This window comes from Odontesthes bonariensis, chromosome 17 (assembly GCF_027942865.1).
Source record: "Odontesthes bonariensis isolate fOdoBon6 chromosome 17, fOdoBon6.hap1, whole genome shotgun sequence".
NCBI classification, from domain to species: domain Eukaryota; kingdom Metazoa; phylum Chordata; class Actinopteri; order Atheriniformes; family Atherinopsidae; genus Odontesthes; species Odontesthes bonariensis.
The window spans coordinates 3,409,013-3,429,593 of record NC_134522.1 but is presented as its reverse complement, the minus strand read 5'-3'; the positions used below and the strand labels follow the sequence as shown (position 1 = coordinate 3,429,593).

The 20,581-nt window shown below is 39.7% G+C and overlaps 15 non-coding genes across 15 annotated transcripts; 1 reads left to right on the top strand and 14 right to left on the bottom strand.

Annotated features, from left to right (window-relative positions):
• Window positions 1-927: 927 nt before the first annotated feature.
• On the bottom strand, window positions 928-1,068 carry LOC142366937 (U4 spliceosomal RNA). The gene has a single exon (XR_012766919.1). It is a non-coding gene; the product is annotated as a U4 spliceosomal RNA (small nuclear RNA).
• A 990-nt stretch (window positions 1,069-2,058) lies between these two features.
• LOC142366946 (U4 spliceosomal RNA) lies at window positions 2,059-2,199 on the bottom strand. Its single transcript, XR_012766928.1, has one exon. It is a non-coding gene; the product is annotated as a U4 spliceosomal RNA (small nuclear RNA).
• A 990-nt stretch (window positions 2,200-3,189) lies between these two features.
• LOC142366940 (U4 spliceosomal RNA) lies at window positions 3,190-3,330 on the bottom strand. The gene has a single exon (XR_012766923.1). It is a non-coding gene; the product is annotated as a U4 spliceosomal RNA (small nuclear RNA).
• Window positions 3,331-4,320: 990 nt separating this feature from the next.
• On the bottom strand, window positions 4,321-4,461 carry LOC142366936 (U4 spliceosomal RNA). The gene has a single exon (XR_012766918.1). It is a non-coding gene; the product is annotated as a U4 spliceosomal RNA (small nuclear RNA).
• Window positions 4,462-5,451: 990 nt separating this feature from the next.
• LOC142366944 (U4 spliceosomal RNA) lies at window positions 5,452-5,592 on the bottom strand. Its single transcript, XR_012766927.1, has one exon. It is a non-coding gene; the product is annotated as a U4 spliceosomal RNA (small nuclear RNA).
• Window positions 5,593-6,582: 990 nt separating this feature from the next.
• LOC142366997 (U4 spliceosomal RNA) lies at window positions 6,583-6,723 on the bottom strand. The gene has a single exon (XR_012766974.1). It is a non-coding gene; the product is annotated as a U4 spliceosomal RNA (small nuclear RNA).
• A 991-nt stretch (window positions 6,724-7,714) lies between these two features.
• LOC142366996 (U4 spliceosomal RNA) lies at window positions 7,715-7,855 on the bottom strand. The gene has a single exon (XR_012766973.1). It is a non-coding gene; the product is annotated as a U4 spliceosomal RNA (small nuclear RNA).
• Window positions 7,856-8,846: 991 nt separating this feature from the next.
• LOC142366995 (U4 spliceosomal RNA) lies at window positions 8,847-8,987 on the bottom strand. The gene has a single exon (XR_012766972.1). It is a non-coding gene; the product is annotated as a U4 spliceosomal RNA (small nuclear RNA).
• A 991-nt stretch (window positions 8,988-9,978) lies between these two features.
• Window positions 9,979-10,119, bottom strand: LOC142366994 (U4 spliceosomal RNA). Its single transcript, XR_012766970.1, has one exon. It is a non-coding gene; the product is annotated as a U4 spliceosomal RNA (small nuclear RNA).
• Window positions 10,120-11,109: 990 nt separating this feature from the next.
• On the bottom strand, window positions 11,110-11,250 carry LOC142366954 (U4 spliceosomal RNA). Its single transcript, XR_012766937.1, has one exon. It is a non-coding gene; the product is annotated as a U4 spliceosomal RNA (small nuclear RNA).
• Window positions 11,251-12,240: 990 nt separating this feature from the next.
• Window positions 12,241-12,381, bottom strand: LOC142366993 (U4 spliceosomal RNA). The gene has a single exon (XR_012766969.1). It is a non-coding gene; the product is annotated as a U4 spliceosomal RNA (small nuclear RNA).
• A 990-nt stretch (window positions 12,382-13,371) lies between these two features.
• On the bottom strand, window positions 13,372-13,512 carry LOC142366950 (U4 spliceosomal RNA). The gene has a single exon (XR_012766933.1). It is a non-coding gene; the product is annotated as a U4 spliceosomal RNA (small nuclear RNA).
• A 990-nt stretch (window positions 13,513-14,502) lies between these two features.
• LOC142366942 (U4 spliceosomal RNA) lies at window positions 14,503-14,643 on the bottom strand. Its single transcript, XR_012766925.1, has one exon. It is a non-coding gene; the product is annotated as a U4 spliceosomal RNA (small nuclear RNA).
• Window positions 14,644-15,633: 990 nt separating this feature from the next.
• Window positions 15,634-15,774, bottom strand: LOC142366947 (U4 spliceosomal RNA). Its single transcript, XR_012766929.1, has one exon. It is a non-coding gene; the product is annotated as a U4 spliceosomal RNA (small nuclear RNA).
• Window positions 15,775-16,064: 290 nt separating this feature from the next.
• LOC142366958 (U4 spliceosomal RNA) lies at window positions 16,065-16,205 on the top strand. The gene has a single exon (XR_012766939.1). It is a non-coding gene; the product is annotated as a U4 spliceosomal RNA (small nuclear RNA).
• The last annotated feature ends 4,376 nt before the right edge of the window (window positions 16,206-20,581 follow it).

Sequence of the window (20,581 nt, the reverse complement as noted above, 5' to 3'; positions counted from 1 at the left end):
TCACTCAAAGTCTCCTGGATGTACTGTATTTTCTGGACAATGATATGGTGATGCTGTTTGTGATTGGCCGTTGGACTTAAACTCCGCCCCTTAAAGTAGAAGCTAAGGCATTACTCTAAAAGCTTGAAAAGTTCCATTTTTCAAATATATTTCATTCTGACACTATGAGGATTGCCAAGCATAAAGTAATGTCTTAAATTCCAGAGGGACAAGAAGAAAAAAATCCTCAAACAAGGCCTCCAACAGACGATGGGAAACTTCATTTGAGAGAGGAAATTCTAAAGGGAAACAATCTGTCACCATCCTGATAGAACACTTCTTGCTGGCAACTGCATGGCAGCAATGACAGTCTCAAAGTCCCAGATCGAAGCAGCCAAACTTTCACAGGTAATGACACTCGGAAACTAATTAAGCTTCCTTCACAGATAGGGCATATTTTTCAGGGACAGTTGAAGGGAAATACTAAAAGCATATTACCTGTTTTCAAGCCTTTGGATCTGGAAGGCTCATATCATCTGTATGTCCTTGCTTTATTCGGCTTAGTGTGAGAGTGTTTATTACTGTTTTGCTCCTCTCTTTCCAGAGTTTTTCTTAGGTTTCCTTTGTGTCAGCACTTTTTAACAACAGGTTCAGTTTGCGAGGTTTCTTCTCTGGTCAGTCCTGCCTAAAGCAGTCGTTGTCCATAAAACAGCCGGAGCCGACGTCACAGGTCCTTGGCGTATTCCTTCTGGCAATCTGGAGTATTAGCTTTTTTCCGCATCAAAGGAATAGTTTTAAATCGGATTTTGCACTTCCACATCCATTGATTTAGATGAGGGAGTACGTAATTAATCCAATGTCCTGGTGATTCCAAATGTCCTATGTCTTTGAGCAGGATGTGGGATCCAAGTAAATTCTATTCATAAATTTCCATTAACACATTTACAGTCTCCTCAGAGACTAGCAAAAATTGCCGTAGCTGACTGTATTTCAAGTCATCATGGCGGGGTATTGGGTAAAGTTTTCAACTAGCAATAATCACGTCTCAGTAGAACTTCATAGACTATGATATTGCCTCTGCGCAAGAGTGAATTTCATGTGTCTTTATTTTTGAAGTGGACTGGTCCAACTACGCACAGCATCCACGGTGCATCACTCAAAGTCTCCTGGATGTACTGTATTTTCTGGACAATGATATGGTGATGCTGTTTGTGATTGGCCGTTGGACTTAAACTCCGCCCCTTAAAGTAGAAACTAAGGCATTAGTCTAAAAGCTTGAAAAGTTCCATTTTTCAAATATATTTCATTCTGACACTATGAGGATTGCCAAGCATAAAGTAATGTCTTAAATTCCAGAGGGACAAGAAGAAAAAAATCCTCAAACAAGGCCTCCAACAGATGATGGGAAACTTCATTTGAGAGAGGAAATTCTAAAGGGAAACAATCTGTCACCATCCTGATAGAACACTTCTTGCTGGCAACTGCATGGCAGCAATGACAGTCTCAAAGTCCCAGATCTAAGCAGCCAAACTTTCACAGGTAATGACACTCGGAAACTAATTAAGCTTCCTTCACAGATAGGGCATATTTTTCAGGGACAGTTGAAGGGAAATACTAAAAACATATTACCTGTTTTCAAGCCTTTGGATCTGGAAGGCTCATATCATCTGTATGTCCTTGCTTTATTCGGCTTAGTGTGAGAGTCTTTATTACTGTTTTGCTCCTCTCTTTCCAGAGTTTTTCTTAGGTTTCCTTTGTGTCAGCACTTTTTAACAACAGGTTCAGTTTGCGAGGTTTCTTCTCTGGTCAGTCCTGCCTAAAGCAGTCGTTGTCCATAAAACAGCCGGAGCCGACGTCACAGGTCCTTGGCGTATTCCTTCTGGCAATCTGGAGTATTAGCTTTTTTCCGCATCAAAGGAATAGTTTTAAATCGGATTTTGCACTTCCACATCCATTGATTTAGATGAGGGAGTACGTAATTAACCCACTGTCCTTGTGATTCCAAATGTCCTATGTCTTTGAGCAGGAAGTGGGATCCAAGTAAATTCTATTCATAAATTTCCATTAACACATTTACAGTCTCCTCAGAGACTAGCAAAAATTGCCGTAGCTGACTATATTTCAAGTCATCATGGCGGGGTATTGGGTAAAGTTTTCAACTAGCAATAATCACGTCTCAGTAGAACTTCATAGACTATGATATTGCCTCTGTGCAAGAGTGAATTTCATGTGTCTTTATTTTTGAAGTGGACTGGTCCAACTACGCACAGCATCCACGGTGCATCACTCAAAGTCTCCTGGATGTACTGTATTTTCTGGACAATGATATGGTGATGCTGTTTGTGATTGGCCGTTGGACTTAAACTCCGCCCCTTAAAGTAGAAACTAAGGCATTAGTCTAAAAGCTTGAAAAGTTCCATTTTTCAAATATATTTCATTCTGACACTATGAGGATTGCCAAGCATAAAGTAATGTCTTAAAGTCCAGAGGGACAAGAAGAAAAAAATCCTCAAACAAGGCCTCCAACAGATGATGGGAAACTTCATTTGAGAGAGGAAATTCTAAAGGGAAACAATCTGTCACCATCCTGATAGAACACTTCTTGCTGGCAACTGCATGGCAGCAATGACAGTCTCAAAGTCCCAGATCTAAGCAGCCAAACTTTCACAGGTAATGACACTCGGAAACTAATTAAGCTTCCTTCACAGATAGGGCATATTTTTCAGGGACAGTTGAAGGGAAATACTAAAAACATATTACCTGTTTTCAAGCCTTTGGATCTGGAAGGCTCATATCATCTGTATGTCCTTGCTTTATTCGGCTTAGTGTGAGAGTCTTTATTACTGTTTTGCTCCTCTCTTTCCAGAGTTTTTCTTAGGTTTCCTTTGTGTCAGCACTTTTTAACAACAGGTTCAGTTTGCGAGGTTTCTTCTCTGGTCAGTCCTGCCTAAAGCAGTCGTTGTCCATAAAACAGCCGGAGCCGACGTCACAGGTCCTTGGCGTATTCCTTCTGGCAATCTGGAGTATTAGCTTTTTTCCGCATCAAAGGAATAGTTTTAAATCGGATTTTGCACTTCCACATCCATTGATTTAGATGAGGGAGTACGTAATTAACCCACTGTCCTTGTGATTCCAAATGTCCTATGTCTTTGAGCAGGAAGTGGGATCCAAGTAAATTCTATTCATAAATTTCCATTAACACATTTACAGTCTCCTCAGAGACTAGCAAAAATTGCCGTAGCTGACTATATTTCAAGTCATCATGGCGGGGTATTGGGTAAAGTTTTCAACTAGCAATAATCACGTCTCAGTAGAACTTCATAGACTATGATATTTCCTCTGCGCAAGAGTGAATTTCATGTGTCTTTATTTTTGAAGTGGACTGGTCCAACTACGCACAGCATCCACGGTGCATCACTCAAAGTCTCCTGGATGTACTGTATTTTCTGGACAATGATATGGTGATGCTGTTTGTGATTGGCCGTTGGACTTAAACTCCGCCCCTTAAAGTAGAAGCTAAGGCATTACTCTAAAAGCTTGAAAAGTTCCATTTTTCAAATATATTTCATTCTGACACTATGAGGATTGCCAAGCATAAAGTAATGTCTTAAATTCCAGAGGGACAAGAAGAAAAAAATCCTCAAACAAGGCCTCCAACAGATGATGGGAAACTTCATTTGAGAGAGGAAATTCTAAAGGGAAACAATCTGTCACCATCCTGATAGAACACTTCTTGCTGGCAACTGCATGGCAGCAATGACAGTCTCAAAGTCCCAGATCGAAGCAGCCAAACTTTCACAGGTAATGACACTCGGAAACTAATTAAGCTTCCTTCACAGATAGGGCATATTTTTCAGGGACAGTTGAAGGGAAATACTAAAAACATATTACCTGTTTTCAAGCCTTTGGATCTGGAAGGCTCATATCATCTGTATGTCCTTGCTTTATTCGGCTTAGTGTGAGAGTCTTTATTACTGTTTTGCTCCTCTCTTTCCAGAGTTTTTCTTAGGTTTCCTTTGTGTCAGCACTTTTTAACAACAGGTTCAGTTTGCGAGGTTTCTTCTCTGGTCAGTCCTGCCTAAAACAGTCGTTGTCCATAAAACAGCCGGAGCCGACGTCACAGGTCCTTGGCGTATTCCTTCTGGCAATCTGGAGTATTAGCTTTTTTCCGCATCAAAGGAATAGTTTTAAATCGGATTTTGCATTTCCACATCCATTGATTTAGATGAGGGAGTACATAATTAATCCAATGTCCTTGTGATTCCAAATGTCCTATGTCTTTGAGCATGATGTGGGATCCAAGTAAATTCTATTCATAAATTTCCATTAACACATTTACAGTCTCCTCAGAGACTAGCAAAAATTGCCGTAGCTGACTGTATTTCAAGTCATCATGGCGGGGTATTGGGTAAAGTTTTCAACTAGCAATAATCACGTCTCAGTAGAACTTCATAGACTATGATATTGCCTCTGCGCAAGAGTGAATTTCATGTGTCTTTATTTTTGAAGTGGACTGGTCCAACTACGCACAGCATCCACGGTGCATCACTCAAAGTCTCCTGGATGTACTGTATTTTCTGGACAATGATATGGTGATGCTGTTTGTGATTGGCCGTTGGACTTAAACTCCGCCCCTTAAAGTAGAAACTAAGGCATTACTCTAAAAGCTTGAAAAGTTCCATTTTTCAAATATATTTCATTCTGGCACTATGAGGATTGCCAAGCATAAAGTAATGTCTTAAATTCCAGAGGGACAAGAAGAAAAAAATCCTCAAACAAGGCCTCCAACAGATGATGGGAAACTTCATTTGAGAGAGGAAATTCTAAAGGGAAACAATCTGTCACCATCCTGATAGAACACTTCTTGCTGGCAACTGCATGGCAGCAATGACAGTCTCAAAGTCCCAGATCTAAGCAGCCAAACTTTCACAGGTAATGACACTCGGAAACTAATTAAGCTTCCTTCACAGATAGGGCATATTTTTCAGGGACAGTTGAAGGGAAATACTAAAAACATATTACCTGTTTTCAAGCCTTTGGATCTGGAAGGCTCATATCATCTGTATGTCCTTGCTTTATTCGGCTTAGTGTGAGAGTCTTTATTACTGTTTTGCTCCTCTCTTTCCAGAGTTTTTCTTAGGTTTCCTTTGTGTCAGCACTTTTTAACAACAGGTTCAGTTTGCGAGGTTTCTTCTCTGGTCAGTCCTGCCTAAAGCAGTCGTTGTCCATAAAACAGCCGGAGCCGACGTCACAGGTCCTTGGCGTATTCCTTCTGGCAATCTGGAGTATTAGCTTTTTTCCGCATCAAAGGAATAGTTTTAAATCGGATTTTGCACTTCCACATCCATTGATTTAGATGAGGGAGTACGTAATTAACCCACTGTCCTTGTGATTCCAAATGTCCTATGTCTTTGAGCAGGAAGTGGGATCCAAGTAAATTCTATTCATAAATTTCCATTAACACATTTACAGTCTCCTCAGAGACTAGCAAAAATTGCCGTAGCTGACTATATTTCAAGTCATCATGGCGGGGTATTGGGTAAAGTTTTCAACTAGCAATAATCACGTCTCAGTAGAACTTCATAGACTATGATATTGCCTCTGTGCAAGAGTGAATTTCATGTGTCTTTATTTTTGAAGTGGACTGGTCCAACTACGCACAGCATCCACGGTGCATCACTCAAAGTCTCCTGGATGTACTGTATTTTGTGGACAATGATATGGTGATGCTGTTTGTGATTGGCCGTTGGACTTAAACTCCGCCCCTTAAAGTAGAAACTAAGGCATTAGTCTAAAAGCTTGAAAAGTTCCATTTTTCAAATATATTTCATTCTGGCACTATGAGGAATACCAAGCATAAAGTAATGTCTTAAAGTCCAGAGGGACAAGAAGAAAAAAATCCTCAAACAAGGCCTCCAACAGATGATGGGAAACTTCATTTGAGAGAGGAAATTCTAAAGGGAAACAATCTGTCACCATCCTGATAGAACATTTCTTGCTGGCAACTGCATGGCAGCAATGACAGTCTCAAAGTCCCAGATCTAAGCAGCCAAACTTTCACAGGTAATGACACTCGGAAACTAATTAAGCTTCCTTCACAGATAGGGCATATTTTTCAGGGACAGTTGAAGGGAAATACTAAAAGCATATTACCTGTTTTCAAGCCTTTGGATCTGGAAGGCTCATATCATCTGTATGTCCTTGCTTTATTCGGCTTAGTGTGAGAGTGTTTATTACTGTTTTGCTCCTCTCTTTCCAGAGTTTTTCTTAGGTTTCCTTTGTGTCAGCACTTTTTAACAACAGGTTCAGTTTGCGAGGTTTCTTCTCTGGTCAGTCCTGCCTAAAGCAGTCGTTGTCCATAAAACAGCCGGAGCCGACGTCACAGGTCCTTGGCGTATTCCTTCTGGCAATCTGGAGTATTAGCTTTTTTCCGCATCAAAGGAATAGTTTTAAATCGGATTTTGCACTTCCACATCCATTGATTTAGATGAGGGAGTACGTAATTAACCCACTGTCCTTGTGATTCCAAATGTCCTATGTCTTTGAGCAGGATGTGGGATCCAAGTAAATTCTATTCATAAATTTCCATTAACACATTTACAGTCTCCTCAGAGACTAGCAAAAATTGCCGTAGCTGACTATATTTCAAGTCATCATGGCGGGGTATTGGGTAAAGTTTTCAACTAGCAATAATCACGTCTCAGTAGAACTTCATAGACTATGATATTGCCTCTGCGCAAGAGTGAATTTCATGTGTCTTTATTTTTGAAGTGGACTGGTCCAACTACGCACAGCATCCACGGTGCATCACTCAAAGTCTCCTGGATGTACTGTATTTTCTGGACAATGATATGGTGATGCTGTTTGTGATTGGCCGTTGGACTTAAACTCCGCCCCTTAAAGTAGAAACTAAGGCATTAGTCTAAAAGCTTGAAAAGTTCCATTTTTCAAATATATTTCATTCTGGCACTATGAGGAATACCAAGCATAAAGTAATGTCTTAAAGTCCAGAGGGACAAGAAGAAAAAAATCCTCAAACAAGGCCTCCAACAGATGATGGGAAACTTCATTTGAGAGAGGAAATTCTAAAGGGAAACAATCTGTCACCATCCTGATAGAACATTTCTTGCTGGCAACTGCATGGCAGCAATGACAGTCTCAAAGTCCCAGATCTAAGCAGCCAAACTTTCACAGGTAATGACACTCGGAAACTAATTAAGCTTCCTTCACAGATAGGGCATATTTTTCAGGGACAGTTGAAGGGAAATACTAAAAGCATATTACCTGTTTTCAAGCCTTTGGATCTGGAAGGCTCATATCATCTGTATGTCCTTGCTTTATTCGGCTTAGTGTGAGAGTGTTTATTACTGTTTTGCTCCTCTCTTTCCAGAGTTTTTCTTAGGTTTCCTTTGTGTCAGCACTTTTTAACAACAGGTTCAGTTTGCGAGGTTTCTTCTCTGGTCAGTCCTGCCTAAAGCAGTCGTTGTCCATAAAACAGCCGGAGCCGACGTCACAGGTCCTTGGCGTATTCCTTCTGGCAATCTGGAGTATTAGCTTTTTTCCGCATCAAAGGAATAGTTTTAAATCGGATTTTGCACTTCCACATCCATTGATTTAGATGAGGGAGTACGTAATTAATCCAATGTCCTTGTGATTCCAAATGTCCTATGTCTTTGAGCAGGATGTGGGATCCAAGTAAATTCTATTCATAAATTTCCATTAATACAATTTACAGTCTCCTCAGAGACTAGCAAAAATTGCCGTAGCTGACTATATTTCAAGTCATCATGGCGGGGTATTGGGTAAAGTTTTCAACTAGCAATAATCACGTCTCAGTAGAACTTCATAGACTATGATATTGCCTCTGCGCAAGAGTGAATTTCATGTGTCTTTGTTTTTGAAGTGGACTGGTCCAACTACGCACAGCATCCACGGTGCATCACTCAAAGTCTCCTGGATGTACTGTATTTTCTGGACAATGATATGGTGATGCTGTTTGTGATTGGCCGTTGGACTTAAACTCCGCCCCTGAAAGTAGAAACTAAGGCATTAGTCTAAAAGCTTGAAAAGTTCCATTTTTCAAATATATTTCATTCTGGCACTATGAGGAATACCAAGCATAAAGTAATGTCTTAAAGTCCAGAGGGACAAGAAGAAAAAAATCCTCAAACAAGGCCTCCAACAGATGATGGGAAACTTCATTTGAGAGAGGAAATTCTAAAGGGAAACAATCTGTCACCATCCTGATAGAACATTTCTTGCTGGCAACTGCATGGCAGCAATGACAGTCTCAAAGTCCCAGATCTAAGCAGCCAAACTTTCACAGGTAATGACACTCGGAAACTAATTAAGCTTCCTTCACAGATAGGGCATATTTTTCAGGGACAGTTGAAGGGAAATACTAAAAGCATATTACCTGTTTTCAAGCCTTTGGATCTGGAAGGCTCATATCATCTGTATGTCCTTGCTTTATTCGGCTTAGTGTGAGAGTGTTTATTACTGTTTTGCTCCTCTCTTTCCAGAGTTTTTCTTAGGTTTCCTTTGTGTCAGCACTTTTTAACAACAGGTTCAGTTTGCGAGGTTTCTTCTCTGGTCAGTCCTGCCTAAAGCAGTCGTTGTCCATAAAACAGCCGGAGCCGACGTCACAGGTCCTTGGCGTATTCCTTCTGGCAATCTGGAGTATTAGCTTTTTTCCGCATCAAAGGAATAGTTTTAAATCGGATTTTGCACTTCCACATCCATTGATTTGGATGAGGGAGTACGTAATTAATCCAATGTCCTTGTGATTCCAAATGTCCTATGTCTTTGAGCAGGATGTGGGATCCAAGTAAATTCTATTCATAAATTTCCATTAATACAATTTACAGTCTCCTCAGAGACTAGCAAAAATTGCCGTAGCTGACTATATTTCAAGTCATCATGGCGGGGTATTGGGTAAAGTTTTCAACTAGCAATAATCACGTCTCAGTAGAACTTCATAGACTATGATATTGCCTCTGCGCAAGAGTGAATTTCATGTGTCTTTATTTTTGAAGTGGACTGGTCCAACTACGCACAGCATCCACGGTGCATCACTCAAAGTCTCCTGGATGTACTGTATTTTCTGGACAATGATATGGTGATGCTGTTTGTGATTGGCCGTTGGACTTAAACTCCGCCCCTTAAAGTAGAAACTAAGGCATTAGTCTAAAAGCTTGAAAAGTTCCATTTTTCAAATATATTTCATTCTGACACTATGAGGATTGCCAAGCATAAAGTAATGTCTTAAATTCCAGAGGGACAAGAAGAAAAAAATCCTCAAACAAGGCCTCCAACAGATGATGGGAAACTTCATTTGAGAGAGGAAATTCTAAAGGGAAACAATCTGTCACCATCCTGATAGAACACTTCTTGCTGGCAACTGCATGGCAGCAATGACAGTCTCAAAGTCCCAGATCTAAGCAGCCAAACTTTCACAGGTAATGACACTCGGAAACTAATTAAGCTTCCTTCACAGATAGGGCATATTTTTCAGGGACAGTTGAAGGGAAATACTAAAAACATATTACCTGTTTTCAAGCCTTTGGATCTGGAAGGCTCATATCATCTGTATGTCCTTGCTTTATTCGGCTTAGTGTGAGAGTCTTTATTACTGTTTTGCTCCTCTCTTTCCAGAGTTTTTCTTAGGTTTCCTTTGTGTCAGCACTTTTTAACAACAGGTTCAGTTTGCGAGGTTTCTTCTCTGGTCAGTCCTGCCTAAAGCAGTCGTTGTCCATAAAACAGCCGGAGCCGACGTCACAGGTCCTTGGCGTATTCCTTCTGGCAATCTGGAGTATTAGCTTTTTTCCGCATCAAAGGAATAGTTTTAAATCGGATTTTGCACTTCCACATCCATTGATTTGGATGAGGGAGTACGTAATTAATCCAATGTCCTTGTGATTCCAAATGTCCTATGTCTTTGAGCAGGATGTGGGATCCAAGTAAATTCTATTCATAAATTTCCATTAATACAATTTACAGTCTCCTCAGAGACTAGCAAAAATTGCCGTAGCTGACTATATTTCAAGTCATCATGGCGGGGTATTGGGTAAAGTTTTCAACTAGCAATAATCACGTCTCAGTAGAACTTCATAGACTATGATATTGCCTCTGCGCAAGAGTGAATTTCATGTGTCTTTATTTTTGAAGTGGACTGGTCCAACTACGCACAGCATCCACGGTGCATCACTCAAAGTCTCCTGGATGTACTGTATTTTCTGGACAATGATATGGTGATGCTGTTTGTGATTGGCCGTTGGACTTAAACTCCGCCCCTTAAAGTAGAAACTAAGGCATTAGTCTAAAAGCTTGAAAAGTTCCATTTTTCAAATATATTTCATTCTGACACTATGAGGATTGCCAAGCATAAAGTAATGTCTTAAATTCCAGAGGGACAAGAAGAAAAAAATCCTCAAACAAGGCCTCCAACAGATGATGGGAAACTTCATTTGAGAGAGGAAATTCTAAAGGGAAACAATCTGTCACCATCCTGATAGAACACTTCTTGCTGGCAACTGCATGGCAGCAATGACAGTCTCAAAGTCCCAGATCTAAGCAGCCAAACTTTCACAGGTAATGACACTCGGAAACTAATTAAGCTTCCTTCACAGATAGGGCATATTTTTCAGGGACAGTTGAAGGGAAATACTAAAAACATATTACCTGTTTTCAAGCCTTTGGATCTGGAAGGCTCATATCATCTGTATGTCCTTGCTTTATTCGGCTTAGTGTGAGAGTCTTTATTACTGTTTTGCTCCTCTCTTTCCAGAGTTTTTCTTAGGTTTCCTTTGTGTCAGCACTTTTTAACAACAGGTTCAGTTTGCGAGGTTTCTTCTCTGGTCAGTCCTGCCTAAAGCAGTCGTTGTCCATAAAACAGCTGGAGCCGACGCCACAGGTCCTTGGCGTATTCCTTCTGGCAATCTGGAGTATTAGCTTTTTTCCGCATCAAAGGAATAGTTTTAAATCGGATTTTGCATTTCCACATCCATTGATTTAGATGAGGGAGTACGTAATTAATCCAATGTCCTTGTGATTCCAAATGTCCTATGTCTTTGAGCAGGATGTGGGATCCAAGTAAATTCTATTCATAAATTTCCATTAACACATTTACAGTCTCCTCAGAGACTAGCAAAAATTGCCGTAGCTGACTGTATTTCAAGTCATCATGGCGGGGTATTGGGTAAAGTTTTCAACTAGCAATAATAACGTCTCAGTAGAACTTCATAGACTATGATATTGCCTCTGCGCAAGAGTGAATTTCATGTGTCTTTATTTTTGAAGTGGACTGGTCCAACTACGCACAGCATCCACGGTGCATCACTCAAAGTCTCCTGGATGTACTGTATTTTCTGGACAATGATATGGTGATGCTGTTTGTGATTGGCCGTTGGACTTAAACTCCGCCCCTGAAAGTAGAAACTAAGGCATTAGTCTAAAAGCTTGAAAAGTTCCATTTTTCAAATATATTTCATTCTGGCACTATGAGGAATACCAAGCATAAAGCAATGTCTTAAAGTCCAGAGGGACAAGAAGAAAAAAATCCTCAAACAAGGCCTCCAACAGATGATGGGAAACTTCATTTGAGAGAGGAAATTCTAAAGGGAAACAATCTGTCACCATCCTGATAGAACATTTCTTGCTGGCAACTGCATGGCAGCAATGACAGTCTCAAAGTCCCAGATCTAAGCAGCCAAACGTTCACAGGTAATGACACTCGGAAACTAATTAAGCTTCCTTCACAGATAGGGCATATTTTTCAGGGACAGTTGAAGGGAAATACTAAAAGCATATTACCTGTTTTCAAGCCTTTGGATCTGGAAGGCTCATATCATCTGTATGTCCTTGCTTTATTCGGCTTAGTGTGAGAGTGTTTATTACTGTTTTGCTCCTCTCTTTCCAGAGTTTTTCTTAGGTTTCCTTTGTGTCAGCACTTTTTAACAACAGGTTCAGTTTGCGAGGTTTCTTCTCTGGTCAGTCCTGCCTAAAGCAGTCGTTGTCCATAAAACAGCCGGAGCCGACGTCACAGGTCCTTGGCGTATTCCTTCTGGCAATCTGGAGTATTAGCTTTTTTCCGCATCAAAGGAATAGTTTTAAATCGGATTTTGCACTTCCACATCCATTGATTTAGATGAGGGAGTACGTAATTAACCCACTGTCCTTGTGATTCCAAATGTCCTATGTCTTTGAGCAGGATGTGGGATCCAAGTAAATTCTATTCATAAATTTCCATTAACACATTTACAGTCTCCTCAGAGACTAGCAAAAATTGCCGTAGCTGACTATATTTCAAGTCATCATGGCGGGGTATTGGGTAAAGTTTTCAACTAGCAATAATCACGTCTCAGTAGAACTTCATAGACTATGATATTGCCTCTGCGCAAGAGTGAATTTCATGTGTCTTTATTTTTGAAGTGGACTGGTCCAACTACGCACAGCATCCACGGTGCATCACTCAAAGTCTCCTGGATGTACTGTATTTTCTGGACAATGATATGGTGATGCTGTTTGTGATTGGCCGTTGGACTTAAACTCCGCCCCTTAAAGTAGAAACTAAGGCATTACTCTAAAAGCTTGAAAAGTTCAATTTTTCAAATATATTTCATTCTGACACTATGAGGATTGCCAAGCATAAAGTAATGTCTTAAATTCCAGAGGGACAAGAAGAAAAAAATCCTCAAACAAGGCCTCCAACAGACGATGGGAAACTTCATTTGAGAGAGGAAATTCTAAAGGGAAACAATCTGTCACCATCCTGATAGAACACTCCTTGCTGGCAACTGCATGGCAGCAATGACAGTCTCAAAGTCCCAGATCTAAGCAGCCAAACTTTCACAGGTAATGACACTCGGAAACTAATTAAGCTTCCTTCACAGATAGGGCATATTTTTCAGGGACAGTTGAAGGGAAATACTAAAAACATATTACCTGTTTTCAAGCCTTTGGATCTGGAAGGCTCATATCATCTGTATGTCCTTGCTTTATTCGGCTTAGTGTGAGAGTCTTTATTACTGTTTTGCTCCTCTCTTTCCAGAGTTTTTCTTAGGTTTCCTTTGTGTCAGCACTTTTTAACAACAGGTTCAGTTTGCGAGGTTTCTTCTCTGGTCAGTCCTGCCTAAAGCAGTCGTTGCCCATAAAACAGCCGGAGCCGACGTCACAGGTCCTTGGCGTATTCCTTCTGGCAATCTGGAGTATTAGCTTTTTTCCGCATCAAAGGAATAGTTTTAAATCGGATTTTGCATTTCCACATCCATTGATTTAGATGAGGGAGTACATAATTAATCCAATGTCCTTGTGATTCCAAATGTCCTATGTCTTTGAGCAGGATGTGGGATCCAAGTAAATTCTATTCATAAATTTCCATTAACACATTTACAGTCTCCTCAGAGACTAGCAAAAATTGCCGTAGCTGACTGTATTTCAGGTCATCATGGCGGGGTATTGGATAAAGTTTTCAACTAGCAATAATCACGTCTCAGTAGAACTTCATAGACTATGATATTGCCTCTGCGCAAGAGTGAATTTCATGTGTCTTTATTTTTGAAGTGGACTGGTCCAACTATGCACAGCATCCACGGTGCATCACTCAAAGTCTCCTGGATGTACTGTATTTTCTGGACAATGATATGGTGATGCTGTTTGTGATTGGCCGTTGGACTTAAACTCCGCCCCTTAAAGTAGAAACTAAGGCATTAGTCTAAAAGCTTGAAAAGTTCCATTTTTCAAATATATTTCATTCTGACACTATGAGGATTGCCAAGCATAAAGTAATGTCTTAAAGTCCAGAGGGACAAGAAGAAAAAAATCCTCAAACAAGGCCTCCAACAGACGATGGGAAACTTCATTTGAGAGAGGAAATTCTAAAGGGAAACAATCTGTCACCATCCTGATAGAACACTTCTTGCTGGCAACTGCATGGCAGCAATGACAGTCTCAAAGTCCCAGATCTAAGCAGCCAAACTTTCACAGGTAATGACACTCGGAAACTAATTAAGCTTCCTTCACAGATAGGGCATATTTTTCAGGGACAGTTGAAGGGAAATACTAAAAACATATTACCTGTTTTCAAGCCTTTGGATCTGGAAGGCTCATATCATCTGTATGTCCTTGCTTTATTCGGCTTAGTGTGAGAGTCTTTATTACTGTTTTGCTCCTCTCTTTCCAGAGTTTTTCTTAGGTTTCCTTTGTGTCAGCACTTTTTAACAACAGGTTCAGTTTGCGAGGTTTCTTCTCTGGTCAGTCCTGCCTAAAACAGTCGTTGTCCATAAAACAGCCGGAGCCGACGTCACAGGTCCTTGGCGTATTCCTTCTGGCAATCTGGAGTATTAGCTTTTTTCCGCATCAAAGGAATAGTTTTAAATCGGATTTTGCACTTCCACATCCATTGATTTAGATGAGGGAGTACGTAATTAATCCAATGTCCTTGTGATTCCAAATGTCCTATGTCTTTGAGCAGGATGTGGGATCCAAGTAAATTCTATTCATAAATTTCCATTAACACATTTACAGTCTCCTCAGAGACTAGCAAAAATTGCCGTAGCTGACTATATTTCAAGTCATCATGGCAGGGTATTGGGTAAAGTTTTCAACTAGCAATAATCACGTCTCAGTAGAACTTCATAGACTATGATATTGCCTCTGCGCAAGAGTGAATTTCATGTGTCTTTGTTTTTGAAGTGGACTGGTCCAACTACGCACAGCATCCACGGTGCATCACTCAAAGTTTCCTGGATGTACTGTATTTTCTGGACAATGATATGGTGATGCTGTTTGTGATTGGCCGTTGGACTTAAACTCCGCCCCTTAAAGTAGAAACTAAGGCATTAGTCTAAAAGCTTGAAAAGTTCCATTTTTCAAATATATTTCATTCTGACACTATGAGGATTGCCAAGCATAAAGTAATGTCTTAAATTCCAGAGGGACAAGAAGAAAAAAATCCTCAAACAAGGCCTCCAACAGACGATGGGAAACTTCATTTGAGAGAGGAAATTCTAAAGGGAAACAATCTGTCACCATCCTGATAGAACACTTCTTGCTGGCAACTGCATGGCAGCAATGACAGTCTCAAAGTCCCAGATCTAAGCAGCCAAACTTTCACAGGTAATGACACTCGGAAACTAATTAAGCTTCCTTCACAGATAGGGCATATTTTTCAGGGACAGTTGAAGGGAAATACTAAAAACATATTACCTGTTTTCAAGCCTTTGGATCTGGAAGGCTCATATCATCTGTATGTCCTTGCTTTATTCGGCTTAGTGTGAGAGTCTTTATTACTGTTTTGCTCCTCTCTTTCCAGAGTTTTTCTTAGGTTTCCTTTGTGTCAGCACTTTTTAACAACAGGTTCAGTTTGCGAGGTTTCTTCTCTGGTCAGTCCTGCCTAAAGCAGTCGTTGTCCATAAAACAGCCGGAGCCGACGTCACAGGTCCTTGGCGTATTCCTACTGGCAATCTGGAGTATTAGCTTTTTTCCGCATCAAAGGAATAGTTTTAAATCGGATATTGCACTTCCACATCCATTGATTTAGATGAGGGAGTACGTAATTAACCCACTGTCCTTGTGATTCCAAATGTCCTATGTCTTTGAGCAGGATGTGGGATCCAAGTAAATTCTATTCATAAATTTCCATTAACACATTTACAGTCTCCTCAGAGACTAGCAAAAATTGCCGTAGCTGACTGTATTTCAAGTCATCATGGCAGGGTATTGGGTAAAGTTTTCAACTAGCAATAATCACGTCTCAGTAGAACTTCATAGACTATGATATTGCCTCTGCGCAAGAGTGAATTTCATGTGTCTTTATTTTTGAAGTGGACTGGTCCAACTACGCACAGCATCCACGGTGCATCACTCAAAGTCTCCTGGATGTACTGTATTTTCTGGACGATGATATGGTGATGCTGTTTGTGATTGGCCGTTGGACTTAAACTCCGCCCCTTAAAGTAAGGTAAGAGTCTAAAAGCTCGAAAAGTTCCATTTTTCAAATATATTTCATTCTGACACTATGAGGATTGCCAAGCATAAAGTAATGTATTGCTAGAGTCCAGAGAGAAAAATAAAAACACATGAAATTCACTCTTGCGCAGAGGCAATATCATAGTCTATGAAGTTCTACTGAGACGTGATTATTGCTAGATGAAAACTTTACCCAATACCCCGCCATGATGACTTGAAATACAGTCAGCTACGACAATTTTTGCTAGTCTCTGAGGAGACTGTAAATGTGTTAATGGAAATTTATGATTTGAATTTCATGGATCCCACATCCTGCTCCAAGACATAGGTCATTTGGAATCTGAAAATCATTTCTACTGAGACGTGATTATCGCTAAACTTAACTAAATACCACTTCATGATAACTTTTGATTCAATTCAGTTTTATTTCTATAGCGCCCAATTACAACAGATCTCATCTCGAAGCACTTCAATAATAATTGCAAAGATAGACAATAGACTAATAGTAGACTTATAGACTAACAATATAATCCAATTCAAGCCAATTGGAGTTCAATTCATTGTAATCATGATAAAATCAAATCCAATTAATTTAATTCGAAATTACTCCAATTTATACATACAATTCAAAAACAATTTCCTTGCTAAGGAAACCAACCGATTTCCCGTAAGATTGGCCATTGAAATACAGTCAACGAAGACATTTTTTACTTGAATGAGGAGACAATAGCCGCTTTCGGACTGTAGGAACCTTTGGCAGTTCTAATAACCTTTTAATCCGCGGGGCCGTTTTCTCCCGTGTTCGGACATACAGGAACTCGGGGCTTTCTCCCTTAGTTCCTATTTAGCTCCTTCTCCGAGGTCGGGTCTTTTCATAGTTCTTATAGAACGAATCTAACGGAGGTGTGTGGTGGTCGGTAGCTACGCCCCATGTCATGCTATCATGGCTGAAATGTTTCCTCATAGACACAGACACAACTGGTGGGTGTTTAATAAGTTAAACTTACACTGGTCTTATTTGTCTGCAGCGCTCTGCTCTCCTTTCTTCCTTCATGAAATGAAAAAGTATCGTCTCCTGACTCTCTCTGTGAGCTTTTCCAGCCTCGATATTAGACGCCTGATGTGATTTAATTTGTCCATGATTAATATCACCATCATGCAGACCATAAACACGGTGGCCTCCCCGCTCTCCATATTAGCTTCTTGGTGGTGTTTTTTCTACTCTCCTTACTTTTACCGTTTTGTTTTATGTTTGAATGTAGCGCTAAACGGCTAACGGCTAACACGTCACTGAAGCAGACGGCTGCGCCGCATCAGTCCCTATCAGGTCCCGACTCATGTGCGAATGCAGACTGAAACAGTTCCGCTGGGGAAGGATAGTTATCAGAACGAAATTCGTGGAGGGTAGTTCTGATAACTACTTTCTTTGAACGGTCTGTCCGAAAGCGGCTAAAAATTCTGTTAATAGCAATTTGTAGTGAAAAGTTGAGTTATGCACCATGATGTGTTGTGGGTCCTTGGACTTGGACTTGGACTCTCTCTCTAAAACCTGGGATACAACAGAATATTTAGATAGACTCCGAAGTTATTATAGCTGGTTGAAACTTTTATACAGCATATGAGCTCAAGCGTTATCTCTAAAAGCAACCACCATATGTAAATTACATATTTCTATATGGATTTACCCATCCCCATGTCATGCTACACACAGCTGCATTTATAACATTTCTAATGATTTAATTTCATTATAAATTAATCTTTATTTACAGAGATTATCTCATTGAAACACGAAGTCATATTCACAATAGAGACTTGTTTCGAACAGAGTTAAACAATTTGGTTTCAAAGTAAGATAACCTTCAATACAGAGCATACAGTATTTAAATAAAATGTAACAATTCCTGATTGGAATCAAACTAGAAAGTGTCAGATCTAAAAGAAACAGACAATGCAGGGAACACTGAAAGGACTGTGAGTGAAGGCTATGATTGCTCTTCTGTGGGAAGAAAGTATGCTGGCAGCAGACCAAGGATGGACATTTAAATTAGATTAAACCCATCCAAAAGTCTGCATATAGATAATGATGAACAGATACTGAGAGTACAGTCCAACGGTGAGTGAGGAGATTCCAGCCTGTTTTAACCTCCCTGATAAACACCGTCCAACATCTTTAGAGATCGGGCACAGGTGTTTATGTATATATAGTCACCATAATCAATAATAGGTAAAATGGTCGCAGCACCAAGCCATTGCCTTGGTATTTAATGAAAAACAAAGTCACATTCATGGAGTTTTTCTCTTGTACACTCCTATTGTTAGGGCTGTGCCCACTTTTTGCCAGCAGGTGGCAACACAAACTAGTTAAAAACTCCTAAAGAAACTGCAGTATTGAAAACTTGGAGACCAATTACAAAGAAAATAAGCAGAACTCTTTGTGCTTGGGTGGTGCAGGTTATAGATCCCCTACAGTTAACTGAATCCTCTTCAGACATGATTTTCCAGGTGTGAGGTGATGTTCTTTGTGCGGCTGGGAGATTAAAGTAGGTAAATCAGCAGTTGGGGATTTGAATGGGAAACCATTCGTCTTGATAGTAAAATGAGCTAAATGTATTCTCTTTGTATTCCAGTGTGGTTGCATGTTCCCACTGAGCCACCAACACCCCCTTCGATTCTCCACCCACACTAAGAAATGTATAATCTACTGTCGATAAAAGCTGTTTTTTTACTTCTCAATAGTTAGTCAGTGGAGACCTGATGGGATATGTCTGACAATAATGTACCAGAAACCAATTAAAGACATCTAAAACATTAACAGACACTTGCAGAGCCTTTGCAAATGGTTTGAAAGTGCAGTGGCCGTCGATGCCTCCCCCGAAGCAAATTTCTGGAATTGGGCGATTGGTGTAAAAGGGTTCGATTTTAGGAGTTTTATTCCTTAACTTTAACTACAGGCCGTGTTCAGGAACACTCCCTGCTTGATTTATATGTGTCAGTTAATGATATAAATGTTTTGGAGGATGTTTTAACTCTTACTTCTGGAGCTGATAAGTTGCTCACTTCTCTTTCATAATGTCCATCATGCACCTACAGTATCTGGAATTTAAATTTATGTGGATTTTTTCCAATAAAAACGTTCAATGTTTGGATCCTCCTCAACTGACAGAATTTCCTTGTAAAAATATTTTTTAAAGGTGATATTTAGCATCAGAAGCAGTGAGATGACGTTACACTTTATACCTCAGTTCAAAAGCCTTACTGGTTGTTATTAGATGGTCCAGTTACATCTAAAATAGGGGTGTAATGTGGTAAAAACTTGATTTCTTGGACTCTTACAAGCCAGGAGGATAATTGCATAATTGTGGAAAAGTATGGACACACCTTCTATTGGAATGTGGACAAAAGAACTGATGTCCTGTCTTGCTTTGGAGAGACTAACATATATTCTAAAAAAGAAAAATAATTTTGCTCACTTATGGAGAGCTTATATGGACTTTCTGGAAACTCACAACTTTGAATTGTAATTAACTGTACAAGTTCTGCAATTTGTGCACTGCTGTGACCCTATTGGAATGTAATTTTGTTTTATTAATGATTATTTATCTACATTAGTATCATTGTGTTTGTTTTATTCTATATGTATCTGTTTATTTATTTTTATTCTGTTTTATTTATTTACTTGTATTATTATTATTATTATTGCCAGATGGGGATATAATGTTCATGTTTAAATGTCAATGTTTAAATCAATGAAAAATCATAATAAAAATAAGTAAAAAAAAAAAAAAACTTCATTTCTGCTGATTTTGTTTTGCGTTGTCTCATTCTGAACAGTGCTGGGTAAATAAATCAAATAATGAAAGACAACCTGAGAGAACAGAAAGTATGTATTAGGTGAGATATTATTATCCAATGGCTCAACACTGATTTGAGAGAGTAATTCAGCGCTGGAACGGTCCCTTTTCTCAGGCCTGTTGGTCTCATTCAGAAACGAATCTGTAAAAATCTGCTCAACACTTCAGATTGATTGTTTGTGAACCGTTTACGGATTGTCTCAGATCAAGAATTCACAAATGACAAAAGTCTGAAAATGTATCAAAAGTCTTTAGTCTGCGGCAACATTTAAAAACCACCACCTTGATATTTAAAATTGACCATATACCATGAAATTTATGCATTTGTTTCTTAACAATTACCTTCATGATCAAAATGTTGAGCTCCAACAGTGAATGTGACACTTGGGCTGTGTTCGAAACCGCATACTACACGCTACACGCTACATACTGCATACTGCATACTCATCGATCAGACAGTATGCAGAGCGTTTACCCACAATGCATTTCGCTCCTGCCCGAGCCTGAAGCTGATTTTGCTTAAGCTCTAAACTCTGTAAACTTTAGCAACATTTGAAACATTTTCAGGCGAGAAAGTAGTCGTTTAGATCCCCAACGTGTTGAAAACCTGACAAAATACCGGCTGTTTACAATTTTGTTCCCACGAATTCGGCGCTACTAAAGCTAGCCGCAGTGAGCAACGCACTTCCGGTTATTTTCACAAAATAAAATACCCGTTGCCTTTTATCATAGGGAAAGCCATTACCATACAATTGGTGCTTTTGTTTTGAAAACAGGAAGTGAAC